The sequence below is a fragment of the Lygodium microphyllum genome, chromosome 26, assembly GCF_053477565.2.
Source record: "Lygodium microphyllum isolate KBCC chromosome 26, Lygodium_microphyllum_v1.1.10, whole genome shotgun sequence".
Classification (NCBI taxonomy): domain Eukaryota; kingdom Viridiplantae; phylum Streptophyta; class Polypodiopsida; order Schizaeales; family Lygodiaceae; genus Lygodium; species Lygodium microphyllum.
The window spans coordinates 109,221,624-109,249,307 of NC_141160.1; the positions used below are offsets into that span (position 1 = coordinate 109,221,624).

At 45.2% G+C, this 27,684-nt stretch overlaps 1 protein-coding gene across 7 annotated transcripts in view; it reads left to right on the plus strand.

Moving 5' to 3' along the window:
- LOC148013666 (uncharacterized) overlaps positions 1 to 27,684 on the plus strand; it is an 82,212-nt gene that overhangs the window by 20,397 nt on the left and 34,131 nt on the right. The window lies entirely within an intron of this gene.

Consider the following 27,684-nt stretch of genomic DNA (forward strand, 5'->3'; position numbering starts at 1 on the left):
ATTGACATATTGCTTTTGCAGGAGCATAAGCTCACCTCCACCCAGGCCCAGCGGATTGGGAAGGTACTTCCAGGCAGCTTGCACACGTACTGGGAGCACGCCATAGGTGCCCACAGTAGAAGTGGAGGCATATGCACCTCTATTGGCTCGAGTCTCACTGCCTATGTACGAGATCACGGGACGATAGTGGCAGGAAGGGTTCTATGGATCAGACTGGATATTAGGGACTCGTGCATTGGAGTCCTCAATGTTTATGCCCCTACGGAGGTTAGAACACGCAGCAAGTTCTGGGTGGAGATCGCAGATAGACTCCCAGAGGTGGACTCTTGGATCGTTGGAGGAGATTTCAACAACCTGGAGGCTTTGGAGGACCAGTAGGGTAGAGGCAGAAACTACTAGGGCATGGCTGGGGAAGAGCATGAGGCATGGGAGGTCTTTTTGCTTGTAGTCGGAGCACGTGATGCGTGGAGAGATCCTGCCTTCCACAGGAGGGAGAGGTCGTTGGACTTCTCTTGGGGATACAGGCGGCTAGGTGGAGTCTTGCAAGAGCGGCTGGATAGGTTTTATGTGGGAGAGTGGGGTGGCTCTCATGGAGGCCAGATTGAGCAATTGGGAGGCACCACGTTGTCCAATCATTGCCCGGTTCTCTTGATGCTTGAACCCCGAGCATCCGCCTTAGACACACGATCCTGTCGAATCCCTGACTCGATCTACAGGAGGGGGGAGTTGATGAGACAGATTGAGCAGATTTGGACTAAAGAGTGGGACAAGAGGGACCGGATAGCAGAGGAGGTTGCAGAGGTCCTAGCCGAGTCGAGCAGAATCTGCCAAGAGGCAGCCATACAGACCAGGCAGCAGTGCTGGAGGAGGAGAGAGCACTCTGGTGGGACCTTGCAGCCATGCAGAGATTATTGCGGGAGGCACCAAGGGATCCCACCCTCCATGCGCAGTAGGTACATGCGCGAGCAGCCATTGCTGGCCTAGAAGACGGGCGCTCGAAGTTCTCATTCTGAACCTCAGTAACCTTCTGGGCGCGGAAGGGGGACATGATGTGCAGGGAGTTCTTCCAGGTGCACCAGCCCCGCATCGCAGGAGAGCAGATACGCATCCTTCGGGATCAGTATGGGAGGACCCATTCTAGCCCAGACGAGGTGATGGAGATTGCCACCGACTACTACATGCGCCTTTTCCAGCAGGAGACAATGTCAGCTAGAGAGCAGAGAGGTAGACAACAGGTATGGGATCACATCCCGTCCCTCGTCACAGAGGAGATGGGACACTCCCTTCTAGCCCCCTTCACAGAGAAGGAATTAGAGGAGGCTTTCCATACACAGGATGGGCAGAAATGCCCGGGGGAGGATGGCCTCTCTAAGGCCTTCTTCACTACCTATTGGGAAGTGGTGAAGGACCCCCTACTGAGGGCCTTCCAAGAGATTTTCACTTCAGGATAGATGCTTGGGACTCTCTCGGTAGGCCTCATTAGAACTCCCCAAAGGGGGAGACTGCTTGGAGCTCTCCTAGTGGAGGCCGATCACCTTATTGCCAGTGGCCTATAAGGCACTGGCAAAGATGATTGGCAGACGATTACGCCCCGTGCTTCCAGATATCATCCATGACACACAGACAGGCTTTGTCCAGGATAGGAGCATCCTTGACAATGTATTTACCTTCTTTGAGGCGACAAAGTGGGCTCAGCACAGTGGGCAGAGACTGGCCGTACTACTCTTGGATTTCGAGAAAGCTTATGATAGGGTGGACTGGGATTTCCTAGAGGGCACCATGGTGAGGTTTGGATTCCCCCAGGTTTGGATTCGTGGGGTCTCCGCCCTGTACAGATTGACCACTAGCAGGATGCTCATAGGTGGAAGGCGAGGGAAGAAGTTTCGGCTGGAGAGATTGGTTCGACAGGACTGCCTCCTGGCCCCATACCTTTTCCTACTCTTCGCAGAGGCGATGTCTCACTTCCTCAGGTCACGTGTGTGGATTACGCGGCCTCCGACTTCCAGTGAGAGAGAAGACTGAGTTGCTAGACTCAGAGTACGTAGATGATACAACCCTCTACATAGAGGACGATGAGTTGATGCTGGAGAGAGTGAGGCTGACTCTTGATGTGTTTTGCTCTGCAGAGCGGGAGCGAAAATCAATTGGTGAAAGTCTGTTGGTTTCCTCACAGACCCGGACTCCAGCAGGGAGTGGGGCGTCCACCTGGGATTTAGATGGGTGAGCAGAGGGCACACTGTCCGGTACCTAAGATTCCAGGTGGGACTCGACATCACTCTTGCCCAACAGTTTCTTCATGTCATCCTGGATTCTATTCGGAGGAAATTCACCTACTGGAGCACGGTTCGCCTCTCACTAGCCGGACGAGCCGTGGTGGTTAACCAGGTCCTTCTAGCGACGGCCTGGTACATTGCTTCGTGTTGGTGCTTTTCCTCATCGTGCGTAATGCAGCTTCGCCACCTAGTGCGGAACTTCCTTTGATCAGGGTCTGATGGCTCTAGGGATTCCAAGGCCAAGGTGGCGTGGGCGACCGTCATACGACATAGGTCAGAGGGAGGGCTTTGGATCATCGACCCAGAGTATCAGAGTATGGCCCTCTTGGGCAAGCTAGTTGTCTGTGGTCTCACACCAGGAGGGCAGACCTGGAAGGTCCTATTGCAGGAAGGCCTTTAAGACTGTAGACCAAGGCTTGGTGGGGAGTGAAGGCCGTCCCTGAGATGGATCTTCACATCTTGCCCAGATCACCCCCCCAGATCACCTTTTCTTCGCAGCTTACTTCGCGTGTGGCAGGGCCTTCGAAAGGCCCTAATCTAGAGGCCCCCAGGCTGCTAGGAGGAAATAGAGTGTCAGTCGGTGATCTAGAACCCCAGGTCAAAGATCGGGAAGGGGCACAGATAGGTGAACGCCCCCATATCCAGTGGGCTGGGTGGGAGGCCTGGGTGGGAGGCCGGCCCGGCTTGTACCATCAGGACATGGCGGGAGGCGTACAGGATTGAAATGATACTTTGCCACATCCAAGAAAATACAAGAAAACTAACAAGAAATGCTAGAAACAAACCATAGCTTGCCATTCATATTCAATGAGAAGGAGAAATACAAATGTTGAAGCCATGGCTGCTTGTTGAGAATACTATGATGATAGCTGCTGCAAGGTACACACCCTTTGCAATGGTGGGAAGGAAGAAACCTTCTAGCTCCAAGAAGTGGAGTTTCAAGAAATGAATTGACAAAGATATGTTACATTGGCATTCTCTTGCCTTTTATACTCTAGCCTAAAATAGACTAATTGACCTAATTAAAGTAGCATGAAAATTACTTTATTACAATCCATCCCTGCCCAAAAGTTTTGTCCTCAAAACTTTGAAGACTGAAATGACTAGTGGATGGTAAATGTAAAGGAACGAGAGACCAATGCTGAATATCCTTGTTGAAGTTGTCCTTTGAAGAAGATACTCTTCCATGAAAAGAATCTTGAAAATAAACTCAAAACAGTGGAAATCTGGAATGCTGTCCTGAACAGGGTAGTGATAGTAAATGACCCATAACTTTGGATAGAAATGTCGGAATGACGCATATGAGGTATAGAAATGAAGTTTACTTCATAAGGTATCCATCCATGTTATCAAAATCCAATTTTGATGTCGATAGGTCAATTATTTTCAAGACAGAAATTTATAACAGCAAGCTGTCCACTGTGTAATGAGCTAAGTATCTTCTTGAAGAAGCCATGGATATTGATTCAAATATGAAACATGCTGCCAAGATGATTCTTCCATAGGCAATCCTTTCCATTTGACAAGGTATTCCATAACAATACGGTTCCTTAGAACCTTCTCCCTCTTGCCAATAATCCTTTCGGGCTCATAGATGATTAAGCCATCTTCATCAAGAGGAGGTAGTTCTTCAAGAACTTGTATGTCAGGGCCAATATACTTCTTAAGTTGAGACACATGAAAAACATTATGAATGTGTGTGGATGAAGGCAAATCAAGTTGGTAAGCAAGATCTCCAACTTTTCTTGTGATTTGATATGGACCATAATAGCGATGAGCAAGCTTATTATGTCCGCCCTTGAGAGAAGCATAACGAGACTTAGGTACTTTCAAAAATACCCATTCTCCTTCTTCAAAATCCACATGCCTTCTCTTATCATCCGCATATAATTTCATTGTCTCTTGTGCCATCCTGATGTTTTCTTTGCATTGCTTCATTAAGGTTTCCATCTTTTCCAACTCTTCTCGAGCAAGAGGATTCACTTCATCATGAAACAATGCTGAAGGTACTTGGACTTTGTATCCATACAATGCCTCGAATGGTGACATACCAATACTCATATGATGAGTATTATTATAACAGAACTCCGCAAGATGAATCTAATGATCCCATGCATTCTGCGTATCATGGCAAAAATGTCTCAAATAGACCTCTAACCATTTATTGACCCTTTCAGTTTGGCCATCTGTTTGTGGATGATAGGCAGTACTTGGAGTTAATTTGGTACCCATGGAAGTAAAAAGACTTTTCCAGAAATTTCCCATGAACTTGGAATCCCTGTCAGAAACAATCTTCATAGGTAATCCATGAAGTCTGAAAATTTCTTCCTTGAACTGATCTGCCACCTGTTTGGCTGAATATTGGACTTTGGTAGGTAAGAAGTGGGCTGATTTGGTAAGACGATCAACCACAACAAAAATGCTATTCCAGCCCTGCTTAGTGGTAGGAAGTCTTGTAATGAAATACATACTGATATCAGTCCATTTACCATGGGGAATAGGCAAAGGCTGAAGTAAACCACCAGGCAATAAATTGGAATCTTTATTTTGCTGGCATGGTAAGCACTGCATCACATACTCCTTGACATCTTTCCAAAGTCCCTTCCAATAGAAACATTTATGGATCTTATCAAAGGTTTTAAACAAGCCAATATGTCCTGCCAAAGGAGAAGAATGCATCTCCTGCAAAATATGTGGCCTAAATGATGACTGAGGGGTCAAATAGACTCTTCCTTTGAACCAAAGAAGTCCATTTTGCCACTTGAAATTGGGAAATTCAGATCCATTGTCTTGTTGTAATTTCTTCATAATATTGGCAGTGTGTTCATCCAAAAGATATTCTTCTTGAATGTCTTGAATCCAATCTTTATGTATGGTAGAGATAGTAGAAACGGAACATGCCCACATCCTGGATAAGGCATCAGCCACTACATTATCCTTGCCTGCCATATAGGATATCTCAAAATCATATCCTTGAAGAGTAGCTAACCACCGTCTTTGTTTGGGAGAGAGATTTGGCTGAGAAAGAAAATACTTCAGCACTCGATGGTCACTCTTCACCTTAAAATGGCTGCCATAGATGTAGTGATGCCACTTCTTAATAGCATGAAGAATGGCTAACATTTCCTGCTCATAGACATGGAGTTCCCTTTCTTTATCATCTAACTTCCTGCTTTCATAAGCAATAACACCATGGTCTTGGCATAAAACTGCCCCAATACCTCTGCCACTAGCATCTGCATAGATGGTAAATTCCTTGGAAAAGTCTGGGCACACTAAGATAGGTGCTGAAATAAGAAGACGCTGCTACATGGGCATAATTCTTGATGAATCTCCTATAGAAGGAAGATAATCCAAGAAATCCTCGCAATGAAGTAGAATTTTGTGGTATGGGCCAATCTTTGATGCACTGTACTTTCTTTGGATCAACCATGATTCCTTTCTCACCAACTATATGACCCAAATATTCCACTTCATCAGCCATAAAAGTACACTTGCTTTCCTTTGCAAAAAGCTTGTGTCTTCTCAAAGTAAGGAGAACTTCTCTGACATGTTCCAAATGTTCCTCTCTATTCTTGCTATAGATGAGAATATCATCAAAGAATACCAAGACTGATTTATACAAGAATGGCTGCAAAATCTTGTTCATAAGTGCTTGGAAGGTTGCAGGCAATTGGAAAGTCCAAATGGCATGACTAGGAAGTGGTAGAGACCTCTTTCTGTCCTAAAAGCTGTCTTGTACTCATCCCTTGCTTTCATTCTGATTTGATGATACCCTGATCTTAAGTCGATCTTGGTGAAAACCTTTGCATCCTTGAGTTCATCTAACAAATCATCTATGCGGGGAATTGGGTACCTGTTCTTCACAGTGCTCTTATTTAGATCTCTATAGTCAATACACATCCTAAATGACCCATCTTTCTTCTTGACAAGTAGTACGGGAGAAGCAAAAGGTGACTGACTAGGCTGAATAAATCTCATTTCCAGTAAGTCTTTAACCTGTTTCTCTACTTCTTCTCTCTCACACTTGGATAATTTGTAAGGAGGTTTGTTGATGGGTTTAGTGTCAGGCATTAAATCAATAGGATGATCCACTTCTCGCTGAGGAGGCAACGATGTAGGTGGCTGAAATATGTCCTTAAACTCTTCTAAAAGTTTACGTAGACATGGATCTTGCTCCTTAGGTGAAGTAGATTGCTGATTTTCATCTGCCTTTGATAGAAGAAGTGTGAAAATGCAAGACATAGCATTGATTTCCCTCTTCATCTTCTTCTTACTGATTATTTCCACTTGTTTCCTCTCAATGCTATTAAGTTTTACTTGCTGTCCATTCCAAGTAAACTCCATAAACATCTGGTTAAGATCCAGGGAAAAATTTTCAAGCTGTTTAAGCCAATCGCAGCCAATGATGATGTGAATAGGACCCATATCTAGGACAATCAGGTCTGTCATAATAGTGCAAGACTGTGATAGTTTAATAGGAGTCTGCCGGCATATCTCTTTACTTAACTCTTGAGCTCCATTTGCCACTTGTACCTTCAATAGGGAATCCATTTCTTGTGGTAATAACTTCAGCTCATACAATGACTTAGCATTGACAAAACTATGTGTGCTGCCCGTATCAATGAGAATATGAGCAACCTTTGAATTTATAGTACCTTTGAGCCGAAGTGTATTTTCACCCTTACAACCCATCCATGCATCCTGAGATATGGAACATAACATGGGTTGACAAGAAACCATAGAACCACCTAGATCATAGGAAAAGCTATTGACCGGCTCTAAATCCTCCTGCACATCTTGGTCCTCTTGATCATGCATGTCTTCATATGTGGGGGCTGCATCCACTTGCAAAAGAGCATCTTCATTTGCTTCTTCATCCTCAAATTCTTCTATATTCAGCATGTTTGACTTTGCTATGTATCCCTTGCACTTCTGTTTATGTTCAGGAGACCACTTCTCCCCACACTTGTAACATAGGCCCTTGGTTTTGTCATTGGGAAGTGCTTTATTGTTGTTGGCAATGGGATATGATTTGGCTGCAGCTTCAGTCCTCTTGAAATCCCCTTTTGAATCAGCATTACTCCTAAAATTAGTGCCCTGCCTTGAAGCCTAAGCTGTAGGATATATAGGCACCTTGCTGAAATTATTTGAGAACCTATTTTCAGCTCTATTTCCTTCTCTTTGTTGGCTGAATTACTGTCCAAATCTCATGAGCTGATTTGCTTGATAATGTGTCCCTGTTTTGGGCTGAAATGCAGTCAACTCTCTTCTATACTTTTGGCTATACCTTTCAGCATATTGTATGGCTGCATGTACACTAGTTGGCTTGACTGCTCCAACTTCGACTGAAAGGTTAGGATCAAGACCAAAGATGTACTTATTTAACTTGGTTGTATCGGAGATACCTTCGACATACATGGAAAGATTTAAGAATTGACTGGAATAATCCCTTACGGAAGATCCCCTTTGCCTAAGATCGTACCATCTTCGTTCAAGTCTTTCCTTTTCCATGGGTGACACAAATACTTGAGTCATGGCTGATTTAAACTTATCCCAAGATTGAAAATTTTCCCCTATCTTGCACATGTATCCCCACCAAGTATGTGCATACCCTTCTAGGTGTAGGGCTGCATAACAAATCTTTGCTTGTTCGTTGCGAGGGTATAGAGTGAAGTACATTTCCAATTTATTGATCCACTCCTCAAGCTCGGTCGGTAAAGGGTTATCTCCTTTGAAATTTGTTATATTGATCTTATCCTTGTATTCTTTATTATAGTGATATCTTGCCCACCATGATTGTTGAAGCCAAAAGATTGTTGTCTATGAAAAGAGTCACTCCTTGCTTGCTGCCCATGATTGTTTGTATATGATTGTTGCCCATTGCGATGGTTTCCATGAGATTGATGGCCAAGCAATGAATTTCCATGTGATTGGGTATGATTAGAAACACCATGTGGCATTCTATCCTCATGAACATTAACATGTTGAAAACTGTCATGAGCATTAACATGCTCAAAACTGTCCCCATGTACATGCTGTTCATGATCTTCTCTCACATTAGGTTCTCTTACATTAGGAGTTTGAGCATGATGAGTATCAAACTCTTTATAAAAGGGGTGACATCCATGAATAAACTCTTCTTCATCTTCATGCAGTGAATGACCTTGCTGTCCATGTTCTCTTGAGATAGGAAATTTAGGCCTGCCTCTACTCCATGAATTAGCACATGGCTGAGCGGTTTCATTGACTCTAGAAGGACCTCCATGTTCATAAGTCGATGGTATATGTTGATGAGCTGTAGTAGATCTCACATTCCCATGAGTAAGTGGCACTTCTTCAACATGGGGTGGTGGTTTACTTTGGAATCTATCTCCCAAATTGCTGAATATAGTGATCAGCTAATCAAACTTGGTATCCAATCTACTACTTTGTTGCTCCATATGAGAAATCATCTTGCTAAATTTGTCATCCATGGAGTGGGTAAGTTGAAGTAAACCATCATTCATGTTGCCAAGTTGCTTAGACATTTGTTGGAAGTCGTTAGAATCACGTGAGATATTTACTTCATTTCCATGATCTATGACATGAGGGTTCTTTGGCCATTGCACTTCGTCATTGGTGGTACTAACTCCCATGAATTCTTGCCTCTGATTTGTGGCTCTATTATTGTCATTTATCTCAGCATGATACTCCTCCAAGCCTTCCTTAATATGGTGTAACATTTGCTCTTTCTTCTTGTTCCTTGCCATGTTGTAATTTCAGCACTGTCAGTCAAAGATTGGTCTATATCTTGAGCTATGCTTCCCCTATCCAAGTGCTTTATAGCTCCAAACGGAGCTTACAATATGTATATATACCAGATTTACTGAAATAAGTACTTTGGAAAATGTATATAATGGTTCCAGGCCAAAACAGTGTGTCTCTGCCTGCCTGTCACAAAATGGGCTATAACAGTGTGTCTACAATGACCACCTGTCACAAAATGGGCTATAACTTGAGCTCCGCTACCCCAATGAGGCGTGCTATAGCTAGGAGCGAAGAGGACTTCGAGCTCTACATACTGAGCACAAGAACCCTTATTGCAGAATTAAAAATGCATTTCCTATAATAGGTTCTTTATGACTGTCCAGAATGGGACTGCACCCTGTAAAACCCTGTAAAAGCACTGTTTGAGCACTGTTTCATCCCATATGCATATAGACCATGGTAAAACTCATGTGGGCACTGAAGGGCAACCTGTAGGCTATAATCACCACCTGGAATCAATTCTGTAGTACCTATAGACCTGTCAAACTGTTCAAAACTGTGACCAAACTGCCCTGTTTTTCCCTGTTTGTACTAAGTGTATTCAAATCTTTTCCACTCTCATCCTGAGTAGTCTTCCGTGGTCCACCACCTGTGGTGAGGGATAAAACGGCGGTCAAGCACCTAAATGGGCTCTGAAACTCCGGAAGGTGTGCAAAGTTCCTTCCGGGCCAGGTTGTGCACCCTTACATAGTCATCAATAGCAAGGGAGGGTCACCTCACTATCTTCTTGCTATCTCGTCCGACTTTGACCTTTTCCTCAGTTGGCATTGAACATGGCAGAGCTAGTATTCTAACAAACAAGGTATGATATGCAAGACCGAATCAAGACATTGGTCCTTTCATGATATGCATGAATTGGAAAGGTATCATGAATGAAAATGGGCTGAGATAGGCTTACCAATAGTATCAGTGACTCACTGCATACTATGCTCACCTTTACAAATTTATTTTGGAAAATTCTCAAAGATTGGATCAACACAAACTCATGGGTTAGGGTTAGGTAAATCTCAATCAAAATATGAAGGATTATATGATGAATTTTGAAGTCTTCAATCAATCAAATGCAATAGATCAATGGGATGATCAAAACTCAATCAATGAATGGCTGAATGACTGAGTAGATACTCAATCAATGCTTGACAATCCAAATTGAAGGCTCATTGTATGAAATTTGATGATTCATTATCAATCAATGTTGAAGGTAAAGTCTATGAAGCAAGTCATTGCTTAGATTACTCTCTTAATCTCCCCTTCAACAATAGGAGATGCAGTCAACAAGTGGATGAATGATTGGAGAGATTAAAAAGAGTATTAGAAGTACCTCTTTCAATGCTTGGAGAAGAAGATGTTGCTTGTCTCAAACCTCAGTCTTAAAGAGTGATTGCCCATCTTCATAAGTCCTCCAATTGATCAAGAGAGAGTAATACTCCATAATTCCATACAATAGCTCCAAGTATGATCCAAGGATGATGCCTTGAGTGAGTCTTCAACTCCTAGAAGCCAAATGAATGAAAGATCCTTTGTAATTGGAGCCTCTTTGACTGAGATTTCCAAGAAATTCTTCAATCCCTGTCATGCTTGAAGTCCAAGAGAAGATTGGCCTTCAATCTTGAATCCATTGCTTAAAGCCTTCAAAATCTTGAGTGTTTGGAGTAGTAGGAAGGTCCTTGAAGTCATTTAAGACCAAAGCCCCATGAAATAGAAGAGAGTAGACAAAAAATTTGAAGCCTATAACTTGGTGCCCTGTTTTGACTCCATAGCCAACTCTCTTTGAAGCTTCAAGTCCAAGAATGCTTCAATGTCGGTCCCTTGAGTGTTGAGGAAGCTTCAAGAAGTAAAATGGAGTAAAACCCCCTTGATCTCTTTAAGAAATTCCAAAAAATTTTGAGTGCTGTCCTGAAATCTGCCATAGCTAGGGTTTGGGAGAGGAAAAAGATTACAAATGCTTGAGATCTTGCCAAGGAGTTGAAAGGGACCATCTGCCACATGAGAGGAGTGATCTCAAAGCTCTATGGGAGCTATCTAGCCCCAATTTTTTTGTATCATACGTGAGTATGTTCTTGAGCGCCATGGCGACAGCACACACACTCCGAGATGCGCAAGAAAAACGAGATGAAACTAGCCATAAGGCTACTCCTCATGAAGCTCATGCTGAAGAGAGGCAAGATTTGAAGTCCTTGGATAGTGTAGAAGCCATAGATTGAAGATATGAGCAAGGATCCACCATGAAAGCTTGAGGGAAGCTTGAAGGAAAGAGGAAAGAGAAGCTTGTTCCAAAAAGTAACCAAGGTTTAACTCCTGTAATCCCTGTTTAGACTCCAGTTAGGGCCAAGAACCTTGAAAATGGGCCTCCATTTGACCACAACATGCTATTTTGGCTAAGAACCTCCATCTTCCTCAAGATCTCTCCAAGAAGCCTCCAAAATTAATCCCGACTTGCTGTAGAGAACCCTGACTAGTCATGGTTTGAATTGTACCAAACCCTGTGACCAAATCTTGACGCTCCAGTTACTTGTTGCTTGTCCCTGTGACTAAATTCTCCATGACAGTGACTCTTCCCATGGATCAAAGTTACAGCTCTGATACCAATTGAAATGATACTTTGCCACATCCAAGAAAATAGAAGAAAACTAACAAGAAATGCTTCCAAGAAATGCTAGAAACAAACCATAGCTTGCCATTCATATTCAATGAGAAGGAGAAATACAAATGTTGAAGCTATGGTTGCTTGTTGAGAATACTATGATGATAGCTGCTGCAAGGTACATACCCTTTGCAATGGTGGGAAGGAAGAAACCTTCTAGCTCCAAGAAGTGGAGTTTCAAGAAATGAATTGACAAAGATATGTCACATTGTCATTCTCTTGCCTTTTATACTCTAGCCTAAAATAGACTAATTGACCTAATTAAAGTAGTATGAAAATTGCTTTATTACAAGGATGGCGGACGAGGAGGTGTTGTAGCAAGTATCAGGTTGCCAGAGAGGAGTGGAGGTGAGAAGAAGGGAGATAGACACAGCAATACCTCCGGAATGGCTTGCTCCCCCGATACGTGAGCCGATAGAGCTCGGGGAGGTATGGGCAGCTAGGTTTTCGCCAGCAGGCAACCCCCTTCAGGTGGCAGGTAGAGTGGGTGGTGCCCCACAAGGAACTTTTTTCATCGTTCAGGAGGGGGGATGTCTGGCCCTTGACAAAGGGCAGCAGGATGAGGGGATTGCCGCTCTTTCATTGAAGAGGATTCGGGTGGTGGGCCTTCAGGGGAAGACATGGCGACTAGACCCCTATGTTTTTTGGAAGGAGCTCAGGGAGTGGCACCTTTGGACCTGGGAGGGTAGACCACTTGATGAGCTGGAGTGGGATCCAGGAGAGTGGCTATGGCCTGCCTCTGCGATTGCCAAGAAGCCACCCAGTTTCCTAGAGTACATTGCCAGGATTGGCAAATATGTACTGACGCAGGAGGATATGGATTGGGCGCCATCACGTAGCAGGCACTGGGCGGAGCACAGCATCACGGAGCCCTTTTGATGGACCTTCTGGCGCCACCTATGGGATAGCTGGAGGCCGAGGAGGGTGTCGTACTTTTTATGGCTGGTGGCACATGGAGGCTTGGCGATGGAAAGTTGGCTTGCCCAAATGCAGGAGGGAGATTGTAAGCGTTGCACACAGCAGCCTCTAGAAATCCCAAAGCACTACCTTTGGTCATGTGAGGAGATGCAGCTCGTGTGGAAAGGAGCATGCCGTATCCTTCACCGTATAGCACCTAGCCTTGGATGTATCTCATGGGGAGCTTTCTGTTGGCAGGTAGTCAGCCAGGGCTGTCCCCTTGTGTATGAGGCCGGGATGTAGGACACGATATTCATTATCGAGGCAGGGTCGTGCGCAGTGGTCGGTTTGGTGGCTCTACCCATCCGCTAGGTACTGGAGCCCACAGCAAACCACTTCGAGGCATGGGAGATCATAGGGAGTCTTATTGGATGGCATATCAGGAAGGCGCGGTGTTAGAAGGCCTTCGGCGGAGAGACTTTCAGCACATGCGACCTTAGCATAGCTTTGGACCTCCATTATCCACTTTCTCCGCAGCCGATGGGACCAGGTGTAGGGCGAGTCCAGGGCTCGTCAGGAGCTCTGAGGTCACTTTATGCGCACTTGGGGCGGCCAGGGTCTTTTCTTCATGATGTAGGCAGGCAGCCCCAGTTGCTTAGCTCTAGCTAGTCTGTTGAGTATGAGCACTCTGTTGTAATCAGTTTTTTTGAGTAATATAATCAGCCACATTTTACTTGAAAAAAAAATCTACATGCTATTGAGACAGGGCAATAGTAGTAAATGACCGATTTTCTTCAGTTCTTTGCATCTACAGGCTGTTGTGGCAAGGTAGCTACTGCATTTGACAGATTTTCTTCAGTTCTTCACGAAGAAAACCTGAGTTTTCTCTGTTCTGAGCATTCTCTCTCATCTCCCAACCATTTTACAGCCTTGCTTCGAAGATCTCAGCATTTGGACCCTTGAAGGCTGAGAAATTGCAAATTTATTTGCTGTAAGTAGAAATTAGGGTTTAGCAGCAGCCTTGGGAAGCATGCCAGAAATTGGAAGCTCCAAGACTTGGATTCAACAAGGCTGATACGGTGACACCATGGTATACAAAGCAATACATCACAACCCTCAAGTGCAGCAATGAAAGACTCTTCGTTGTCCATATATCCTTGTATATGCAATTGAAGCTTTCCAACGAGTAGTGTAACAGGCTGTGCATGGCCTTTACGTGCCATTCCAACTTCCCCCATGGGTCCCATCTCATCCTCCCTGATGCCTAGATAGGCGGCCATGTCAATAGAGATGAAGTTGGCTCGTGCACCATTATCAAAGAAAATCAATGCATGCTGATCCCTAATTTTGCCCTATGCTCTGCGCAACTTAGTAGCATCATCATAAAACCTTTCTCCAACTAGAAGGTAAAAAGTGCTTGTGGATAAGAGACCATTCACACCAAAACTACGCAGGAACATGATAAGTGTAACAAACACCAGGATCCAGGCTTCATGGTGGCATGTGATTCATGCTAAGAAGCCGATTTGTCCAAATCTTTTGCGCTTTTGAATCATTGTGCCATTCTTGGAGAATGGTGCTTGCCAAGTCTTCTTGGCATCCTTGTGCTATCTGCAAACATGCTAAATCTTTGCGAGCTGAATTGCTGGCTGTTTTGAGGCTTCTTTCATGGGAAGGCAGACAACAAGAGAGGTGCATGTTGAACAGAATGGCACAGTTGGGGCTGATTACAGTTGCTGATGTGCTTTTGTCTACGCGTTTGAAATAAGACACATCTGGCTTTTGCCCAAAGTAAGCCTCAAAAGGTATCATACCAACCACAATCGATATATGAGATTGATTTAGGATATGGACAACAGTAGCCATTGCTCTCATCCATAGATATTGAGGTGTTTGCCAATGCTCCATCATAGTTCGTGCCATCTCGATCACATTGCGATTTTTCTGCTCCAATATGCCATTCTCCTAAGGTGTATTTATATTGGCAAACTCTTGGTGAATACCATGATTTGCACAAAACCTAGTTAGTTCGTTGGAGACGAACTCCCCTCCTTTGTTGGAATGCAGGGTCTTGAGTGTCATTCTAGACCTGTTCTCCTTGAAGATCAACCAATCCTTAAAGTGTGAGAATGCTTCTGACTTCAGCTCCAACAAATACACCCAAGTCATCTTGCTAAAATCATCAACAATTAGCATAAAGTATAAACTCCCCTTAAGGGATTCCATCCTCATTGAACCACATAAGTCCATCAAAACAAGCTCCAAGGGCTGCTTACCCTTACATGAAGCCTTACTCAGAATGGCATCTCTATGTTGCTTGCCACGAATGCAATATACACATGGCGGGTGGCTCATCAAAATCTTTGGCAATCTAGGCACAAGCTAGCCTTCTGAAGGTACTCATAGATGAGGCGACCAAACCAAGCATGCCATAGCTCCGTCTGAGTTTGAGAAGAGTGAAGAAGAGAACTAAAGGCTGATGAAGTCCACATCATGTAGACTCCATTCTCCTCATAGCTTGCACAAAGAACTTGTTGAGAATCTCCATCAAGGACTCGGAAAGAGTCCTTGTCAATCTCGACTATAAGACCAAGAGCACAAATCTTACTCATTGAAAGAAGATGATATCCCAAACTCAACACTTAGAGAACTTTTGATGTGTGGGCACCACCTTGCCTATTTGAAATTAGTTGCATGTCACCTTTGGCTTTGATAGGGGCTGAAGGGCTGTCACCTATGAGAATTTGCCCATGTATTGGATGCATACGAGCAATATCATTGAAAGGAGGAGTCATGTGGCGGGAAGCGCCACTATCCACAATCCACTCACAAGGTTGGGGGGACCAACATTTGCTACATCAGAAGTTTTCGGAGGAGCAATCACCTCCAAATGGAGGAAGGAGGTTGACGAAGGAGTAGCCACTGCTCTCGAGTTCGTCGTAGTTTTCTCCTTCTTGGTGTCCTTGTCCTTGCTAGGGCAGTTCTTCCAACGACCTGTCTTACCACAAATGTGACAAATAGGCTTCTTGGCTTTATCTTGCTTGGTCTTCGCGTTCTTGTTGGAAATGATGGAAATGAGAGAGAGAGCGAGAGAGAGAAAGAAAGAGAGAGAGAGAGAGAGAGAGAGAGAGAGAGAGAGAGAGAGAGAGAGAGAGAGAGAGAGAGAGAGAGAGAGAGAGAGAGAGAGAGAGAGAGAGAGAGAGAGAGAGAGAGCAGCGATGGCGACCCTTCATGACCCTCCTTGCACGACGAATTGATCTCAGCCTCTTGCCCTTGCATTCTTGCTCAGCTAGCATCAAGTCCACAGGCCTGCGTAACTTTGCTCGGCCCCCTGTGCGCAGGGCTGAGAGGGAGAGAGAGAGAGAGAGAGAGAGAGAGAGAGAGAGAAGAGTTCTTAGAATCTCTTCACATGATGACTTAGATTGTCGTCATGTATCTTGTAATCAAGTAATCTTGTACTTTTTTCGTAATTAATACAATTACCTTTTACGAAAAAAAGAGAGAGAGAGAGAGAGAGAGCCCTAATCGCGCCCTGCTTCTGCGCGCCTGCCCACTATCGTCGACTTTCTCTGAACCAGACGATTTTGTGCCGCCCTACTTTGTGCCTGCGATCAGACTGCCACCTGTTCTGCTCTGTGACTTGATCTTCGTCCTGTGCAGCGATTTTCTTACTAGAACACATCGAAAGGCTTTGGGAAACTAGTTGCAAAAGTGCAGTCATTCTTAGGTTGACCTCATAACTGGCAGACTGTGGCAGTAGGTCTGTCATTGTGAAAGTGAATGCAGACTGTAGACACCTGTGACATAGGATGATAGCAGACTATTGATCTGTACCTATTTGTAAATATGCGCAGAGAGAGAGAGAGAGCGCCTTGCAAATAGCTTCAGATCTTTTGTTAAAGTGATGATACAACATGGCTGGTCTGGACATGGCCTTTATTGACCAAATGGTGGTAGCCCTTGGTCCGGATTCTGAAACAGAGGAACCAGAGGATATGGTTCCTTGCACAGAGGAGATGCCACCTGGTCCTGACTTCCAGCCTGCGGACAAATGCACCAAGCATACTTTAGAAGATACAATGGAACATCAGGAACGTTCTTATGCTCAGGTTGCTTCTGATTCTGTGGATTCTCAGGATGTTGACTGGGAGCATTTGTTGGAGCTTGCCAACACTCTACTTGGTGATTATGTTCAACATAATCATGAAGCGTTTTTTGACTCTGAAACTGAAGATGTTTTGGAAGCCACTGTGGATCCTAAAAATGTCTTGTGCTCATTCTCAGTGTTTTATGAACGTGCTGTTATACTCTTCTTCATTGGTAGGATCCCACTGCTTTCGTATATTCGCCAGTGGCTGCAAAGTCTACTACAAGGGGAGTGTGTTGAAGAGATTTTTGTTGGGCCCCGAGGCTTTTATGAGGTGCTGTTGAAATTCAAGAAGCATCGTGCCGATCTGCTGACTAAACTGCCATTGTTCTTTGATTGCTGTTTGGTCCATGTTGTGCCATAGCGCCCAATGGCAGATTTTCAGCGCTTGCTTCAATGTGAATGCCCGGTGTGGGTTGAAGTGAAAAACTGTCCGGCTGTCTATTGGCCACTGTTAAAGGATGCCATGGCCGTTGTGGGCACTGTTTCGGTTCCCCCGAGCCTAAGGGCCATGAATCGTAACTATTTGTGTATGTTATGGGACATTGCTCGGAAAAGGCCTGCTTGGTTACGTCTTAATTGCTCTGGCATGCATCCTTTGCACATTCGTTTGAAATGGGGTAACTTTGTAGGGTATTGTTTTTCGTGTGGAAAATTGGGTCATTTTATGGCCGAATGTCCAGCGAAGCAACCGACTTCAGATGCTGAGATGCTAAGCATGTTTTGCCTCCCATGGAAGATGTGGTGCTTGATGCTCCGTTGCAGGATGCGACCCAGCCACCTAAAGTTTTGGATAAAGGCAAACAACATGTTTCGGGTTTGGATTCCCGTGACAATCACTAGGTAGATGTACGTGCCAGAAAAGGTAAAAGGTTTGATGCTGGCATGGCGGATACTGTGCCTAATACTTCACAAGATTCCTTGCGTACTTATATGCGCAGGAAAGACATGTTGTCTTCAGAGCACACTACTCATGCTATGGTTTCTTCTGCTCCTCGCAATCAGCGCACTAGGAAAGTATATACGGATGGTCCGAAGGGCCCACCTGCTAAGTTGGCTTTTGATGCTAGAGGTAAGGTGATTATCCCATGGGATCGTCGTTATCCCCGTTCCATCCCCAAGACAGTGGATACACCGTCTACCTCTAAATCTGGCCGTCAGAACTCTTTTTCCGTGTGAGCTGATTTTTTGGATGAGGGAGTCCTTGACATTCTAGCAGAAAAGGTTAAATCAAGGCAAGCTTTGTCTCGTTTCTGATTTTCTTTTTTGAATACACATGAAGATAGCCACGTGGAATGTGCGAGGCATTTGTTCTCGCAATAAGCAACATGCCATGTGGAGTTTATTGCATGAGAATCAGTGGGATGTCTTGTGTGCTGTTGAGCACAAGAGTCATGGTGAAGCAGAAAAAGTTGTGGATTGCCATGGGTTTCGCTTGTTTTATGCAGGGACACATGCCATGCATTATTCTGGTGTGCTAATGATTGTACATGAGAAATATCAGCTTGTTCTTATTAAAAATGATGTACATGGTGGTTTTGTGGTGATTGAAGTTTTATTTGAAGGAGAGATCTCATGGTTACTTGGACTCTATGCTCCAAATGACCCTTTATCCCGTAGGGATCTTTGGAATAATTTGCAGACCTCCTTGTCACTTGGTAGATGGGGTTTTTTGATGGGAGATTTTAATATGTGTGTTCATCCTTCACAGTCCACATCAGAGCATTCGGTGATGGACGCTTCGGAAAGCCGTGTGTGGAATGCGTTTGCTCTTGCCGTATTCAAGCAAGATCTCTGGTCATGGCTGCACGCTTCTTCTACAGGGTTTACTTTTCATTCTGCGCAGTATACAACTACATGGTCGCGGTTGGACCGCATGTACATCATGCAGGATGATGCTTTTCTTCTTGAGATGCTAGAAATGAAAGTGCTGCAGCAATATGCCTTGTCGGACCATTTTCCTCTACAGCTTGAGATGCTTGTTCAACCCATTGCACCTTTTAAGCAATTTCTGGATAGACTCCCTTTGCGTTTCAACTCGTCTTATTTGAAGCATTCAATCTTTCAGGGTTATATGCAACAATTGATTGATAGATTTTTATTTGACTTCTCCTCTGAGGGCAATGCTTCTTTTGAACGATTGCTCTCTAATGTGCAGCGGGTTGTTCGGCAGTATGGGATCCATCATGCCTCTCTTTGTCGGTGGCATCGACAAGCAACGGAGGAATTACTGGCTTTGGTTCGTTTTCTACTGGTGGAGACTCCAGATGATGTATTTCTGCTGCCATTGGCTATGCGTTTGGCTGATCTTATTAAAGAGTTTCAGTTGAAATCTTATCAGCAGGCCAAATTGCAAAATTTGACTGAGAATTTGCAAGATAGTGCTTGTCAGACTCATAAGTTCTTTCGAGCTCTCCATGCATCTCCTGCTCCAGAGAATATGACTAGACTCCAGGATGGAGAAGGTCAAATGGTCATTGATCCTCAGACTATTGTGAATATGTGTAGGAATTATTTTCTAGACCTTCTTGGTTCTACTCCTTCACCTTCTGACCAAATTACTCATGCTCGCTCAGTTTTCTATGATTTGGTCCGCAATCAGGTTCCACATGACATGCAAATTACTTTGGAGACAGATATTCGTGAGGCGGAGGTTATGGATGTTTTGTTACACTTGCCCAAGGATGAAAGTCCCGGTTGGGATGGTCTCACCAATGAATTCTTTGAGGTTTTTGCTACCCGACTGGTGAAACCATTGACGGCTATGTTTCAGCAGGTTTGGGAAACGGGGTCATGCCTTCCTCATGGAAAGGCTTATCAAACTGTTTCCAAAAGTTCCTTCGCCGTCTATGTTGAAACATTGGCGACCAATTTCTTTGATGGGTTCTATGTATAAAATCTTTTCCAAAGTAATGGCGAATCGGCTCCATAAGCATCTTCCTGCCATTGTGCATCCTCTTCAATATGGTTTCATTAAGGGCCGAAACATTCTGCATAATGTCTTAAATGTGCAAATGGCTATGGACTATGCAAGGCACTCTAATCAGGAGGTGGTATTGATTCAATTGGACCTCGAAAAGGCTTTTGATTATTTAGACTAGTCTTTCATTGCAGAACTTATGTCTACTATGGGCTTTGGTACTCGGATGTCTCGTTTGATCTACACCATTAGTGCTACGGCTTCTTCGCGAGTTATGCTGAATGGTGGTGTTACCGAGCCATTTGTCCTTGCACGCTCCGTGAGACAGGGTTGCCCTTTGAGTCCTCTCTTTTTTTCCCTTGTGACTCATCCGATTCTTTTGATGTTATCTCATATGGCAGCTTCTACTCAGTTGGCTGGATTGTCTCTTCCTTTTGGACAGCACTTCATTAGTCAATCCTTGGCTGATGACAGCTTTATGATTTTGCGTGCGGACAAGGATAATCTTCGCAAAGCATTAGATGTTTGGACTCTCTTTGGTCATGCTTCTGGTTTTCATATCAATGCTTTGAAATCAGCCATTCTTAGTTGCACGGAGTCAGATTTGCAGTCATTTGACTGGTAGGGAATGGTTGTTCCCCGTGGTTCCATTGTCAGGCATCTTGGGTATGCTTTGGGTGTTGATGTTCGGCCAAAGCAACTACTAGAGTGGATTTCACAGAAACTGACAGCTAAGTTTTTGTATTGGAAGTCGCAGGCTTTTCCCTTCCATGTTCGCCTCAAAGTGGCTCAGACAATTTTGTTGCCAATGCTCACATATTTCTTGCCATTGCTACCTTGGACTACTACTACATTGAATGCTCTTACTCAGTACATTCGTTTCATGTTATGGAAGGACTCCTTGCATGCGAGCATTTCATGGATTTCTTGGTCTCATGTATGTACCCCCAAACGCATGGGTGGTGGGGCTATTTTGGATGCCGAAACTCATATACTGGCACTCCGTTGGTCTCTTTTTTGTGCCATGTGCTTGGATCATCACCTGTGGGTCTTTATAGCCCGTTATTTTCTTGAGGATCACGTGCTTGTGCATGGTAAAAGTACCGGACGGTCTGCCCTCCGCTTACCCATCTAAATCCCACGTGAACGCCCCACCAGTTAATGTCCATCATGCAACCATGCCACGGTTGTGCAAACAATGCTAGTCCTTCTCCCATCCATTGGGAGATGTGGTCCACTATCTGACTCTTCAACTTCTCTATCTGTGTGTCGTCGTCCAATCCCCTGAGTGAGAGGAATGAAGGAAAAAAGCGTAGTTTGGTCCATCCAATGGTGTTAATAGATGGACCTTGCCTCTCCTTGACTTATGAACCATGAAGATTCCCACCTTTAGAGGTACTGGGAACTCTCTACGCTCTGCAACTCTCAGGTAGGACCATGGCCCATTGCGGAAGAACTCCTATGGCAATAGTTGCGCCTGTCTCGGGAAAGTGTGACGAGCGGCAGGGGCAGATGAGTTTGTGGCTGTGTGGGAGGGGGAAGACTGCTAGGTTGAGGAGGATATAGGCGTGTGTGGCTCATCACCTCCTATGGGAGGGGGGGAGTGGGTCTGGGGGGAATCACTTGAACCAGGTGTGGATCAGAGGGGGTGCTTGGCAGGGGAGGTGGTGGGGGGGAAGAGGATCGAGGGATGGACGGAGGTACGTGGCGGGTGTGAGGGGAGGCCTGTTGGCCCAAGAAGGGGGGTTTGTGGGCTAGAGTCAGTGGGGAGGGGCATGGGATGTGGGTGTGGGGGATGTGGGATCTCAGGGGAGGTAGTCTGTGGCCTGGGTGGTGGATATGGGGGACTGGTCTTGCTGGGTGGGGCGGGCTGCGGAGTGCTCTGCCGAGGGGGCATCGCTCGCCCTCATGCTCCCTACTGTTGAGGCTGCGTCTGAGGAGTTGGTTGTGGCCCCCTTGCCGTCTCCCTCTCTGTCATCTCTGGACTTGTGTGAAGGCGTTAGCGTCCACTTGCGGGCCTGTCGGCGGAGCCGCCTTGGCTCCGAAACGTGTACAATTTGTTGCGTGCTGCCCAAAGTCATGGCAGCGCAGGCACTGCCCTGGTTGCCCAATCACAATGACCTGCTGCCTAAAGGAGTGACCTCCTACCTCAATCTCTAGGAACTTTGGTATATTCTTTGTCTTTCACGGCCACTCGTACCTTTGGGAAGTACTGTGCCGAAAAGCCGTCCAAAGTTCTCCACTAACTGGCGGTACTCTACCCCAGTTCGGGGAAAAGTAAGGTGACTAGATATCTGAGAAATCTGTTATGGAGTGCAAATGTCTCCACTGTGAAGCCACTATACCAAGGAACCATGTAAATGACCCCCTTCGTGGAGGCATAGGGTGCGCTCTTCAGTAGCTCACAAGCTGTATCCGCAAAGGTGAGTCGAACCATGAAGATCCCTTGGCCCATGAGGACTGCCTCCACGATCGGCGTCGTGCCATTGCGTAGCGTGGAGTGGAGCTAGTCCCACAGCTGGGCCCTTGATGGGAGTGTCCAACGACTTGACCAAAGAACATTGTTTCTTTCAACTCCAGCTTTGTGGCATGGACGGCTAAGAGCTGTTCCTCAGAGAGGATGATGCGCATGGCGTTTTACTAGGGGGCACTTGCAGAATGTGCTGGCGTTTGACCAAAGGTTTCCATTGCGCGTCCCTCCTGAGAACCTGTCTATGATACTGTTGTGCTACTAGAGGGGGGGGAGTTTCTGTAGGGGGAGGGAGTAACTGGAGGAGGGGGGGGAAGGGGGGGAATTGCTTCCCCCCCCCCCCTTTTTCTAGCAGAGGGGGTTTGGCGCAAGGCCTTGCTTGGCTCGGGGGGGGGGGGGGGGGGGGGGGAGTTGGTAGGGCAAATGTGCTTCCGGGCCGTGGCAGGGCGACGGCTGGGCAGCATCACTAGGTGGAGGCGACGGGCAGGGGCGACGGTGACGGGGCGGGGATGATGGCCAGGGGGTGGGGGCACACACGGGCGCGGATTAGGGGGCGAGGGCGGAGGCCATAGGCGGGGGCACAGGTGGGATGATGGCTGTTGGAAGAGAGGGAGAGAGACAGAGTGGAGCGGAAGATGAGCCTCATCTCATTGTTGTTCTTCTTCCATTATACTTCCATCATACTAACTGAAAGAGACTTACACACATAGGTATGACTAACCAAGACTAATTGTGGTTAAGTCACTGACTACACCAACTTATTGAATGTCACACACGTGTACAATGTAGGCCACTCTATGGGCTATCCATAGGTGTCACTCATTCCTTGGTATGTGCCTTGTAGGCCTAGATATTATCAGTTAGGACCTATGGTACACTTAGTACTAGTTCCAGTTGAGACACCTAGTACATGTATGACACCCAGTTAGGGTTTCATCATGTTAGGTTAGGGTTTCATTATATTAGGTGTATCTTTTGTATTCTTTATAACTTCAGATATACAACTTCAGCAGCACGCTTTGCTTCTTGCCTCCGTCTCCTGTTGCTTCCGTTGTCCACTTCACCCAACAGTGGTATCAGAGCGGGTTACCATCACTTCATTGCTTCAGATCTGACCCTCCCGCTTCCTCTTCTTGCTGGTCATCACTCCCGGGAGGCTTCCCATTGCCATTTTCTGGAGTTTCCAGCCATTGCTCGAAGTTTCGTTGCGGGAAAGTGCTTCAAATCTGATCTCCCATCCTTCTTGTTGCTTCTCCAACCTTGGGGGACTCCATTCAAGCTGATTCAGCCTTCATTTGGGCCAAAACCACCTGTTTTCTGTCAAAACCACCTGCTGCGTCAGAAAACCACTTCTTGCACACAACGGTTTTGACAAAGTGCAAACCTTTTGGCATAGCTGTGTTCTACAAGTCAGGACGCCCCTAGTTCGTGCAAAAATCAGGTCAAAATCGATTTTCTGCTCCAAAACCACATCCAGTTTTGCAAAAACCACTTCTGGTTTTAGGGTTTCGGAGACTGTTTTGGGTCAAATTTGGTACAGATCTGGTCGTCCTTCTCTTCTAGTTCCATTTGCCTTGGTCTTGCTGGATTTTGACATTCGTGGTCAAAACTACATTTTGGTCAAAACTGCCCCGGTTTTGGTCAAAACTGCCCCGGTTTTGGTCAAAACAGCTTGTTTATTGAGTGGTTTTGTAGTTACAGCAGTAGTATTTGCTGTTGCAGACATACATCTACTGGTGGCGAGTTGGTCAAAGCTGATTTACTGTGTTTGACCAGTGTTGACTTTTAGGGTTGACCGGTCAACTGGTTGACTGAAATTCCTGCATTCAGTTTGAATTATGCCGGCGGGGATTTGTCTTTTCAGGTACATTCAAATATGGCTGGCAGATTTCAGTTGGTCATACAGTTGGTTTATGCCTGGAAAGCCTTGACGCTTGTGGAGTCGGTAATTGGTATTTGCAGTTGAGAGCTTGAGGCTCCTAATCTTTGCTTTTGTCATTCTTGTGCATTTGTCTGCATAATGGTTGGTGGCAAAGATGATTTCTTTGGGGCCTTCGGTGCTGATGATAAGCTTGATGGGGTTAACTACCCTATGTGGTCATTCATGATGAAGCATGTCTTGGTTTCCAAGAACTTGTGGAATGTAGTATCTGGCAATGAGCCTAGGCCCGTCAGGTAGGCTACACCTTCTTCCAGTGATGTTACATCCATTGGTGCTTCCCGTGATGCCTTCATTCCTCCTACTCAAGAGATGATACAGTGGGATGGCTTGATGCTAAAGCACAGGCATTTATTGCTCTGTCTATCAGAAAAAGTATTGTTCATCATATCAGATCATGCACTACTGCTAAGGACTCTTGGGATAAGCTTGCTTCCTTGTATCAGGTATGCAATGAGGCACGTGTTGCTTATCTTCGCAAGCAACTGAAGGATACTCGTCTGAATGAGGGTGATAATATGGATGCATATCTTACAGCTATTCAAGATTTAAAGGAGCAATTGGCTAATATTGATGAGGACATCCCTGACTCACAGCTTGTATCAGGCATATTGGATGGTTTGCCTGACTCTTACCAAGGTTTCGCCACTACCTTGAGGTTGGTTGCCATGGGCAATGCCAACTATTATTCCTTTGATCAATTGGTTGCACTTTTATTGCAGGAGGAGCAGAGCCATGTGAATCGGAATGCCAGTATGCACTCAGATCAGGCATTTGCAGCCAATGATCGGAATAAGGGGAGATTTCAGAAATCTGTCCCCAAAAATACAGCAACTAATCAGCCTTCTACTTCGTCCTCTCAGGGTGATCAAAAGAAGAAAAAGAGGTGCAATTATTGCAGGAAGCCGGGCCATGAAATTGCTGAATGTAGGAAGAGGATTGCTTCTGAAAAGAAGAAAGAAGCTAGACTTTCAGTCACATCTACCTCTGGCGCTGATGCAAATACACATGGGCATGCTAATGAGCAAGCTAATTATGCCAGGGATCAGAATTGGGGCTTCATTGTTCAATGCCATTACAATCCTCCAGTGCATGATACAAGTTCACATGCTTGTATGGCAGTTTCAGCCTCTACATGGTTCTTTGACAGTGGTGCTTCTAAGCACATTACCTCCTGTAAAACTTTGTTTACTTCTCTTACTGATGCCCCAAAGAGGGGTTTTGTGACATGTGCCAACAAGGCATCTTATATGGTTAAGGGTATTGGGCAGGTGGCTGTTACATCAGTTACAGGCAGTGTTGTCACTCTGGAGAATGTTTTGTATGTACCAGGCATACGAAAAAATCTGATTTCTATTTCAGCCATAGCTACATGTGGATTCCGGATTGTCTTTGATGGGCATAGGTGTGCAGTCTATGACTTGAGTCATGCTGATGCTATTATATTGACTGGTACTCTTCAGGGGGGCTTGTACAGCTTGGATGCATATGACAATTCAGCTCATGATGCTCATGCAGTTGATGCAGATGTTTTGCCTGATACGTACTTGTGGCATGAGAGGTTTGGGCATCTTAACTTTAATGCTATGGTAAGGTTGCCTAAAATGGTTGAAGATATGCCACAGATGCAGATTCCTCATAAGCATGTCTGTGAAGCTTGCTTGCTTGGCAAGATGCACCGCTTTGTCATACCTAAGGATGGTAGAGTTGGGGCATCATGCAAGCTATTCTTGATTCACAGTGATGTGTGTGGTCCTATGCGGGCTGCTTCAATTGGAGGTTTCTATTATTTTGTGACATTCATTGATGACTTTACTAGCTATACTTCGATCTTTGCATTGAAGTCCAAGTCAGAGGTGTTTACCTGCTTCAAGCATTTCATTGCCTTGGCTGAAAATGATTTAGGCTTGAAGATTGCACACTTGAGATCAGACAGAGGTGGTGAATATATGTCAGAGGAATTTAATGCTTACATGAAATCCCATGGTATTCATCATGAGTGTACAGTGCCTTAACACTCCTCAGCAGAATGGAGTTGCTGAGAGAAAGAATAGGACAATTATGGAAATGGCCAGGTGTATGCTTAAGGGCAAGAATTTGCCCAATATGTTTTGGCTGGACGCAGTGATGTGTGCTAATTATGTGCTCAACAGGAGCCCCACCAAAGCATTGAAAACAATCACACCCTATGAGGCTTGGAAAGGACACAAGCCAACCATTTCTCACATGCGTACTTTTGGGTGTTTGGCCTATGCACATGTGCCTTCACAGAGGCGGACAAAACTGGATGATAAGGCTATAAAATGTATATTTTTGGGATACAGTGCAGAGAGTAAGGGTTATAAACTTTATGAGCCTTCCACCAAGAGGGTAATTGTCAGTAGAGATGTCATCTTTGATGAGACATCTTCCATGCCCTTGTGGGACTGCAAAGTGCAGTCTACACTTGGTGTCTCAGATATTTTTGATAGCCTTGTGCCATTGCTTGGATCTGATGCCTTAGATGATGCACCACAGGGTTATGCTCCTCCACCTAATGCTCATTTACAGCCTACTACACAGTCCGGACAGCCACCTGTTTTGACACAGATGCCACGTGCTACTGAAGACATTGTGGAAAAGGCAGTAGAGCAAGAATTGGCTGATATTAGACAGCTTAAAAGAGCTCCTCGTTGGCTCTTTGAAACTTTGAAGGACAACAAGTTAGATGCTCCTTTGCAGGTCCGTATGAGAGCTGCAGCCAAAAGAGATTTGGTAAACTCGGTTGCTCATGCATTGATTGCTATAGCATTTGATGAGGAGCCTGTCTGTCACAAAGATGCCTTCTCAAATGAATTGTGGATGAAAGCCATGCAGGATGAATTGGACTCCATTCATGCAAAGAAAACATGGGAGTTATGTTACTTGCATGCAGGCAAACATGTAGTAGGGACTAAGTGGGTATACAAGGTAAAAAGAAAAGCTGATGGTTCAGTTGACAGGTACGAAGCCCGTCTTGTGGCCAAAGGGTATGCTCAGAAGGAGGGCATTGATTATGAAGAGACCTTTGCCCCCACTTCACGCATCACCACCATTAGATGTGTTATTGCCGTGGCTGCCCATAATAATTGGGAGGTACATCAGTTGGATATAAAGACAACATTTCTCAATGGTCTTTTGGCAGAGGAAGTCTATGTTGCTCAACCTCCAGGCTTTGAGGTTGAAGGGTCTGAACGCAAGGTATGCCGGCTTAAGAAAGCCTTATATGGATTGAAACAGGCACCCAGGGCTTGGTATGACAGGATACACACTCGTTTGCTCAGCTTTGGCTTTCAGAATAGTCCTACAGAAGTGACTTTATATATCCGCAAGAGGGGGGCAGATTTGCTGATTTTGATCCTCTATGTGGATGATATGATTCTCACTGGGCCACATCCCGAGAAAATTGCAGATTTCAAGCGGGAATTACAGCAGTCTTTTTCCATGACTGATCTTGGGCAGTTGCACTACTATTTGGGCATTCAATTTGCTCGATCTGAGGGGGGAATTGTGATGTCACAATCGAAGTACATTGGGCAGCTTCTACATGGATTTCAGATGGAGGA